Raw genomic sequence first — 10,334 nt, forward strand, 5'->3', positions numbered from 1 at the left:
GTCACCAATATGCCTTGATTAGAAAAACAGGCTTGGAACTACCCACTCATAATGTGGTGTCCTAGAAGCTTCATTTTGAAGAACTGTATTATCATAACAGGCTTCGAGACCATCGCGTTTTCATAAGACTCTTCTCATTGCTGAAGAAAATGATGACTCCATGAGACTCACAGCATGAGATAATTGGAGAGTAGAGACATTCTTAATTCCTGCTTTGAGAGAGGACAAGTGTGGTCCCAGAGTTCTCTTGCTCTGGGTCTCTCTCTCTCTCTCTCTGAAGAAAGTCTAGAACCATTTGTGACTGTCTAGATGCAAGAATGAAGACTGTCTCTCCTTTCCAAAGTTCTCACAACTCCACCCTATACATAAGCATGTAACTCCAAGGCATCATTCCCATTACCCATGAGGAGAGACCTATGCAAATTATCCAGGCTTGCAGTTATACTGAGTTATACCAATAGGCATACCTATGGCAAAAGTTTGGTTACAAAAAATTCCTACTGATCAGCATAGAAAGTAGAGACCTTGTGATAGTCAAGAAATCAGTAGCTGAGGCCTCTTTCAGAATCATCATCAACAAAATACTTATCATATTATTGTAAGTATTAAGTTTAACCTGCCTTTAAAGGAACATATCCTTCTATTATGGGCTATGGTTAATCTAAAACTACATTGTAATAATGAACCTGTTTCTAAAGCTTCAAAGCTGGGTGTGCCACTGACTAAGAAAAGGAACAACGAGGACTGAGAGTACTGGTCTGAACCAATAAGTGATACCAGGTGAAGTATATATAATCTAGCTATGCCTTCTCTTTTTCATTTTAGAGTGGGGAAGAGATTTTCTACTTGCCAACCAAATTTCATGGGAATGTTACATGATGTAGGGAGAAACTAATAAGTAATAGTTCTAAGCACTTTTGCTTGCTTGGATGAAAGAATGCTAGGTATTATTTTTATAGTACATGTCTCAACAACACATGAGACTAATATATAGGCCAGCTCACAGAATTGCAGCATTTCCTGTTCCAAGACACCGCTTTAGGCATAACTCTTAAGTTATGGGTATGTAGGATGTGCATTCCATACTTCTTGTCTAACTCAGCCCCTCCTTGATGTCCTATAGAGAGCATGTTTCTGGGCTCCTCCCTTTCATAAAGCTGGATATGGAATAAGAATGTACTAGTGATCCTGCTGGTGGTTTCAACATGACCTACTACACATAAAGGCATTCAAAAAGTCATGATAAAAGTTCATCATGAAACAGACTAGCAGATTAGATGCATTTGTGAAGTCTTGTGTGAAGTCAACAGCTACAATAGTATGCATTAAAAATAGCAAAATGTCTTTGCAGTACTTATAGGGAAACCAGAAGTGTTCTTTGTTAGAGGGAGTCCTGTGAAGCAGTTGTATTTGAGGCCCAAGAATTCTGAAATTTGATTCACCTGAATTCACACCAAAAGCTGAATGATAGAACTATGTTTCAGATTTGAGAAGGATCTTAGAAGTTATCTAAGCCAAATATTACCTAAAGCATGAACCTTTTCAACAATATTTCCAACAAGTTAGTCATCTAACTTCCACTTTGTATCACCTTCACTGACAGTAAATTCACTACATTCCAAAACAGCCTGTGCTACTTTGCAACAATTCTACCAATTAAAAAGTTTTTCCTTACATTGAATTGAAATTTACCTTCCTTCTCTTACCCTGACCCCCACTCTCACTCCATACCTGGTAATCCTCATCTTTCTTACATATAAAAATCATTCAAATATTTGAAGACAGCTATCATATCACCTCCAGCTCCTAGTGTCTTCCCAAGTCTAAAAACCTCCTTCAAACAATCCAAGTACAGCATGATTTTGAGTTCTCTCACCATCTGGTTCACCCTTCTACAGACAGGCCGATTCGCTTTCTAAAATATGGCATCCTGAACTAGATCCAATACTCTAATGGTGGTGTGACCAGCAATACAGTGAGGTTATCTACCTACCTTGTTCTAGACACTATTGGCACAAATCAGGATCACTACAGTTTCTTTGCAACTAGCCCCCTCACACCATTAACTCATATTAAACTTGCAGTCCAATAAAACTCGAAGTCCTTTTTCCTTCCTTTCTTTTTCCTTTTGTCAAAACTAATGAGCTTTTTTAGTACTATCTTTCTTGATTTTCTGCCACATTTAATGATGTGAACTACATTTTTCTCCGTGATAGTCTCTTTTTGAGTTTTCATAACACTACTCTATCTCAAATCTCCTTCTATGTGTCTGCCCAATTCTCAGTCTCCCTGGATTATCAACCATTTCTATCCCCTAATTGTGAGTATATCCCAAGAATCTATCGTAGGCTCTCTTCTCTTTTTATACTCAATCTTTTGGTGACTTCATCAGCTCCCATGCAGATGACTCTCACCTCTAGTCACTGTCCTGTGCTACAATCTCACATCATTAGCTGCCTATTGGACATTTAAAGCTAGATATCTGGTTGGTACCTCAAATTTAACATATCCAAAATAGATCTCATTGTCCTATCCCTCTTTCGGATTTCCCTATTTCAATAGAGAGCACCACCATTCTTGTTAGTTGCAATCATCCTCCATTACTCACTCACCCTCACCCCAAATGTGTCAGTTGCCAAGTTTTGATGCCATTTCCAAATCTCATATTTGTTACTTCTCTCTAATCTCAGGGCCACCATCCTAGTTCAAGTCTCCATTAGCTCTTGTCTGGATTACTGTTAAAGTATCTTCACTAGTTTCCCTATTCCAAGTCTCCTTCACATGACTGCCAAAGTAAATTTCCTAAAGTGCAGGTCTGATCATCACTCTCCACTCAATAAGCTCCAATGACTCCTTATTGCCTATCAAAAGGCATACAAACTCCTTTGGTATTCAAAGTCCTTTCAACCTGGCTTCCAATTACCTTTACAGTCTTAATATATTTCTCATACACTTTATCAGTTCAGTCAAAAGGGCGATCTCACTGTTTCTCTCACACAATGCTTCATCCACCATATCCTGCCTTCGAATGGGTTATCCTCCATGCTTAGAATGTACTCCTTCCTCATCTATACTCTTTTAGAATCTCTACTTTCCTTCAAAGCTTAGATCAAATGCCATCTTTTATATAAGGCCTTTCTTGATCTCCCTTCCCCCCCCCAGCTACTAGTGTCTCCTCTCCAAAATTTGTTGTTATTAATCAGTCATTTTTCAGTCATGTTTGACTTTTTGTGATGCCATTTGGGGTGGCATCACAGATCCACCCAACTCTGTCATCTCCTTCTCCAGCTCATTTTACAAATGAGGACCTGAGGCAAACAGGATTAAGTGGCTTGCCCAGGGTCACACAGTTTGAGGCCAGATTTGAACTCACAAACACGAGCCTTCCTGACTTCAGGCCTGGCACTCCATCCACTGTGCCACCTAGCTACAAAACTATCTTGCATTTATTTTGTATTAACACAGACAAATTGTCACTCCAGGTAAAACATCAGCTCCTTCAGGCAGAGACTATTTCACTTATATGTTTGTGTCTTCAATCCCTAGTACTGTACCTGAGCATCTGTAATCACTTAATAAATGCCTTTGGATTGCCACAAACTGCTGCTACCTGTAGTGTTTCCATTACAGAAAAAGTATGTCTATTTTGCTTGTTTTTCTCTATCAAGGATAATGGTCTTTGAAATGGAACATTTAACAAAATATAGTTATTAGAGAAATGAAATACAAGATAAGTGAAAAGATAAGAAAGCACCTAGCTACCCACCATGACTCGAAGCTATTAAAACGAGAAAATACATGTTATGGTGCTCAAAGAACTGATGTCCATGACTGCTGATGAGCTGGTTCCCTACTACAAACATTCCCAAATCTCCTCTCTCTTTAAAAGCCCTTTACTAGATCCTACCACATTCTCCAACTACAATCCTATCTCTTTCCTTTCTTGCTGAAATCCTTGAATTACCAATTCAATGATCCACACACCAATTCAATTACCAATGATCTCTTATGATCTTTATCTATCTGCTACATATGACACCATCGACCATCCTCACCACCTGGATACTCACTTCCCTCTGGGTTTTCATGACACTACTCTTGCCTGGATCACTTCTTACTTATCTGACCATTTCTTTGTCTCTTTTGTTGGCTCATCATATAAATCATGCCCCTTCTCTGTGGAACATGCTCTCCAAGGTTCTGTCACAGGCTTTCTTCTTTTCTCCCTCCATGCTTTCAGTAACCTCATCAGATCTCCTGAGCTTAATAGTGTCTTGTTTATGCAGATGATTCACAGTTCTAAATATCCAGCTTATCAGTCACCCAAGCGTCAGTCTCAGATCGCCAAATGTCTAACTGACACTGCATACTGAATGTCCTAGAGACAGCTTAAACTCAACATGTCTAAAATTAAACTCCTTATCTTTCCCCTAACCTCCTCCTCCCAGACCCCTCAAACTCCCCTATTTCTGTTGAAGGCACTACCATCTTTCCAATGTCTTAGGTTTCTAATCCTAGCATTATCCTGGACTCCCTACTCTTCCTTACCTCATCTCTCCAATCCGTGGCCAAATCTTTTCATTTTTACCTTTAGAGTATCCTTTGCATCAGATCCTTTCTCTTCACTCACATCGCTACCACTTTTAAGGCCTCACCTCTCTCCTTGATTGTGGCAACAGTATCTTAATTGGTGTCCTGAGTGGTGTCCCCTTTCTGTTCTTCTTCCCCATTTTCCTTATGTGTAGAGCTGACCACATGACTCCACTTTTCAACCAATTCCAGTGGCTTCCTATTGCCTCTAAGACAAAATATAAGCTATTTTTCTAGCGTCATCAGATAACATTCTCCCTTCCATGCCGTCATCCTCAAACATGATACTCTAGTGCTCTGGTTGGTCTCCACGATTCATCTCTCCTCATTTCAAAAATTCTCTATTCAGCTGTAAAAGAGATTTTCCTAAAGCACTGGTTTGACCATGTCAGCCCCTTACTCAATAAATTCCATGGGCTTCCTATTACATTCAAGATGAAATATAAAATTCTATTTGATTTTTAAAGCCCTTCCCTACTTGGCTCTTTTCTATCCTGCCAGTGTTCTTATACTTTATTCCCCTCCCACTTACTTTAAAAACCAGCATCCTTGAGGCCTTCTTTCTATTGCTCACATACAACATTCCACCACCTAACCTTGCCTTTTCATTGGCTGTATCCATGCCTGGAATTTTCCCCTACACCTCTGTCTGCTGGTTTCAAGACTGAATTCACATCCTACCTTCTGCAAGGTATCTTTCTCAGTATCCCCCCTCACCTCCATTATCTTCCATTTATACCATGTATATTTTAGATGTACACAATTTTGCATGTCAACAGTCCCATTAGAATGTGAGCTTCCTGACAAGTGTTTTCACACTTTTTTTTTATGCTTATCAGGTAGTACAATGCCTGGTGTTTAATAAATGCTTGTTGAGTGACTGGCTGTTCTGTGCCTTATGCCTGGAATTCATTCCCCTCCCTACCTCTACTTTTTAGCAACTCTTTCTCTTTTTAACATGCAACTCCACAGTCTTATTGCCCTAAGCACAGGTAGAATCTTGAGATTTGTAAACCAACCAAATAATGAACAAGTCAGTGATTTACCCTTTAAATATCATGACATTTTCCCAAGTACAGTCATAATGGTTAAACTTATAAAGAAACAACATGCCCATTTTCCTTTCTTGTTTGTCCTAGACTACAGCTACCAGAGGTTGTAGCAGACATGTTCTTCTCCCATAAGCTTGGAAACCATTATAGCATTGCCTTATAATTAACCTGACCCTTCATTCCCCCATGGTGTGAATTTGTCATTGACCTGTGGTTGCAATGAGCCTCTCTCTTTTCCCATCCCTCTTTTGACAAATGTTTTATTTGCTTTAATTTTCCCCATTATTTTCCTGAGCTTGCTAATTTTATAATGAAGTATTAACATATTTAGAGTTGTATGCACAGCAAATTGAACTCAGTGAAGAAATAATTATCTAAATCTAATAAACAATTTAATAGGAATCATGGGATTTAGAGCTAAGAAGAGACCTCAGAAATCATCCAACTGCCTCATTTTATAGATGAGTGCCTTGAGGCCAGATTAGGGGAAAGCTCTGCCCAAGACTATGCAGATACATGGGGATATTGGGATGCCAACACCAATTGAGGGCATACCCCAGCTGCCTTGATATCGAGATCAGGGGTTCCTAATCTTTTTGTGTCATGGACCCTGTTGGTCACCTGATGAGACCTATGGACTCCTCAGAATACTGTTATTAAATGAGTAAAACAAAATACATGGAATTGCAGAGGAAACTCAACATATTAAAATAAAACCTTTTTTTTTTCCCATCTACGGTCAGAGGCTGTCCCCTGAAATCTATCCTGGGATCTGTGGACTGCAGGTTAAGAACTTTGCTCTAGATATTTACAGGGACATACTGAGAGAGTTGATCCACCTTCTCCTGTACCTAAATCTTTGTTAATCTCAAGCTGAGAATCCCATTGTCTACTTATATCATAAAATCCACTTTACTTTCAAACATCCATCATTCACACATGCCCCTCCAAAGCTACAGTATATATCTCTTGTGAAGTTAGAAAATGTCTTGTAACTTAAGAAAAATGGCAGTTTATAAGATTCAAGGACATCTGACGACATTTCTCAAGAGTAAACTCAAGTCCTTTTGTCTCTATCACTCACAATAAGCTGTATCCTAAGAACAATACAAGCTAGCATTTATATAGTGCAGGGATGAGGCCACATGTGGCCCTCTAGGTCCTCAACTGCGGCCCTTTGACCAAATCCAAACTTCACAGTAGCATTTTAAGGTTTGAAAAGCACTTTACAAATACTACCTCATTTTATCCTCACAACCTTGAAAGGCAAGTATTATCTCCCCTTTATAGATGAGAAAACTCTGGCAAATAGAAGTTAAAGTTGCTTGCCCAGGGTCACATAGCTAGTACCCAAGGCCAAACTGGAACTCAGGTCTTGTGAACTCCACGTTCAGTGTTCTATCCACTGTACAACCCTGTAGCCTCTAGAACAAAAATAGTTGTATTAGCCCTGCTAGGCTTCAAAAGAGTCCGGTATTTGTGTAACTATATTGTACAGGGAATGGAGGATGGAAGGAAGGCAGAGAGTACAGGAATGTATAAAAAAGGAAAGAGTGGTATAACTTTTGAGCTCTTATAATCTCAACATTGAAAAGATCCTTGAGCCATTACTTTATTAAAATAAGGTAGCAGCAATCTCATAATAGCTGGTCTTCCATACCTAGATGCTTATTACTTATGTTCTGGTGCTGAGTCTTTCCTGGCCTTGGTTAAGCCTGTCTTCCAGTTCTTGGGAACTCATAGGCCATATAGTCCAAATCCATTTTACAGATGAGTAAACTGAGACCCACAGAGATTAAGTGGCTTGCCCAAGGTCACAGTCAGTCTGTTAATAAGCCTCTATTAAGCTCCTACTGTGGGGGGGGGGCAGGAGGAAGCTAGGAGGTGTGGTGGATACAGTCAGGAAGACCTGAGTTCAAATCCAGCCTCACACAATCACTATGTGACCCTGGGGCAAGTCACTTAACCTCTGTTTGCTTTGATCCCCGGCACCACCTAGCTACCCCAGTCTGGTTATAAAGAGATTTAAACACCAAACTGAGGATTTTATATTAGATGCTGGAAATGATTGGGAGTCACTGGAGTTTATTGAATAGGGGAAGTGAAATGGTCAGATCTAGGCTTTACTAATACCAGTTTGGCAGCTGAGTGGAAGATAGCCTAGAACAGGGACAGACTTGAAACAGAAACCAACCAAAAACAAACAAGCAAACAAACAAAATTACTTCAGTAATATCAAAGGAGAGGCATGATGAGAAGGTAAAATTGACAGAACTTAGGAATAGACTGGATATGGGGGGAGAGAATGAGGGGAATTGAGGATGGTACTTAGGTTTGAGCCTGGATGACTAAGAGGGTGGTCCTGACCTCAAGAGGAAAATTAGAAAGACAGGGTTTGTAGGTAAAGCTAACGAGTTCAGTTCTTTGAGTTTTACACTGTCTATGAGACAATTCAAGATATCCACTGGGCAGTTAAGAAATGCATATCTGAAGGTTAGGAGAGGGGTTAGGGCTAGCTAAGTATCATCGAGAATCATTAGAATTTAATACATGGGAGCTGACATCACCAAGTCAAATAGTCACCTGGAAGACTGGTAACATATCCAATAATAAGCATACACATGCTTATATATTACCAATAAGCATATAGGTATGTGTGCCTGTCTATACCCACATACATGCTTACATTTATATTTATATACATATATACATATATACACACATACACACGCATACCTCATTTTATTGCACTTTGCTTTGCTGGGCTTCACACTAAATTTTTTTTTTAAAACAAATTGAAGGTTTGTGACAACCCTGCATCCAGCAAGCCTATCCACATCATTTTTCCCAATAGCATGCACTCACATCATGTCTCTGTGCCACATTTTGGTAATTCTCGAAATATTTCAAACTTTTTCATTATGTTTGTCATGGTGATCTGTGATCTTCGATGTTACCTCTGTAATGGTTTTGGACAACAAGCTTAATTGATAAATGTTGAGTTGTGTTCTGACAGCTCCATTGACCAGCTGTTCCAGTCTCTCTCCCCTGGGTCTCCCTATTACCCGAGATGCAACAATACTGAAGCATATTACTTAAACTTAGTTGATAAAGCAGCAGCAGGGTTTGTAAGAATTTTGAATTAAGTTCTACTGTGGGTAAAATGCTATCACACGACACTGCATGCTACAGAGAAATCTTACATGAAAGGAAGAGTCAATGGATGAGGCAAACTTCATTGCTGTGTTATTTTAAGAAACTGCTCCGGCCATCCCAGCCTTTAACAACCACCACCCTGATCAGCAGCCACCAGCTTTGAGGTTAAGACACTCCACCAGCAAAAAGATAACGATTTTGCTGAAGGTTCTGATGATGGTTAGCATTTTTTAAGCAATAAAGTATTTTTAAATTAAGGCCTGTACGTTGTTATTTTTAGACGTAATACTATTGCACACTTAATAGACCACAGTATAGTGTATACGTAATTTTTATATGCACTGGGAAATCAAAAACTTCCAAGTGACTGGCTTTATCGCTGTGGTCTGGAACCTAACCAAAGTATACGCTTATTATAAACTTCTGGTCCTTGGAGGATCATAGATCTAGAATTTCAAAGGACCTCAGAGGTCATAAAGTCCAAAACAAAGGGTATACTCACAAACATGTGTACATAGGTTTTAAGTGTCAGAGACAGAATTTGAACCTAAATCCTCTGAGTCCAGAGCCAGTGCTGAAAATACCATTCCACTAAGACATGCAAGGTCTTCATTGGATTGGAACTGACAACAGGAGGGAACGCTAAGTGCTGGGTTTGTCGGTTTTAGGATTCCCCGTTCAATCTTCACTTTGGTTTTCTGTTGACACCTCGCACTGCGCAGGCTTGGAATCATAGGATTAAAGATTCAGAGTCGGAAGGGGCCTCAGAAGTTATCTGCCCACCCCCTTTATTTTTACAAAAGAAGAACTGAGGCTGACATTGGACAAAGATACTAACAGATAGCAAATTGCACAGCCAAAATCCAAACCAGATTCTCCAACTCCTAAAAAGGTTCTCTCCTACCCGTACGATAGGAGTAGTACCATATCACAAAAATGGCTTTACTATGTGAGCTCATCTCACCCCTAGATTTCACACAATGGAAGTACCTTCACCATTTGAACTCGCCCTCTTTTTGCTAGGTTCCTGCTAGACTTCCATTTTCAGGACGATGCCCAGGCCAACCATACCTTCATTCCCTCTCTCCAAGACATTCTCTACCACGCCCTGGGTTAGGCACCCCACGCCTCTTCGTTGTCCTTTTATGTGTCTATTACAATGAAAGTTATTTGAGGGCAGGGTCTTTTTTTTTCGTTTGTATTTGTATCTCCAGCGCTTAGCACAGAGCCTGGCAAGCAGTAAACGCTTAATAAATGCTTGTTGACTTGCCTCCCTAATGCCCCACAGTCTTAGCCTGGCAGGAGCGCAAAGCTTTAGCCTGGGCTCTCAGGCCTGAGCCAGGAGGCTGGAGCTGAACCCACTCCCTCTTGCACGCCCTCCCCAGCTCGGGATGCGTCCATCTCCGGGCATGCTCCGCCCCCGGAAATGCTAGCTTGCTCCGGGTCTTCCCCGTGATGTTGGCGGCTCTTCCCTTTTTTCCAAGCCAAACGCCTTAGCCTTCCCCGAGTCCCCTCCTCCCACTGGGGGACCTCTCT

The sequence above is a fragment of the Phascolarctos cinereus genome, unplaced genomic scaffold, assembly GCF_003287225.1.
Source record: "Phascolarctos cinereus isolate Bilbo 61053 unplaced genomic scaffold, phaCin_HiC Scaffold_5;HRSCAF=322, whole genome shotgun sequence".
In the NCBI taxonomy this organism is placed as follows: Eukaryota; Metazoa; Chordata; class Mammalia; order Diprotodontia; family Phascolarctidae; genus Phascolarctos; species Phascolarctos cinereus.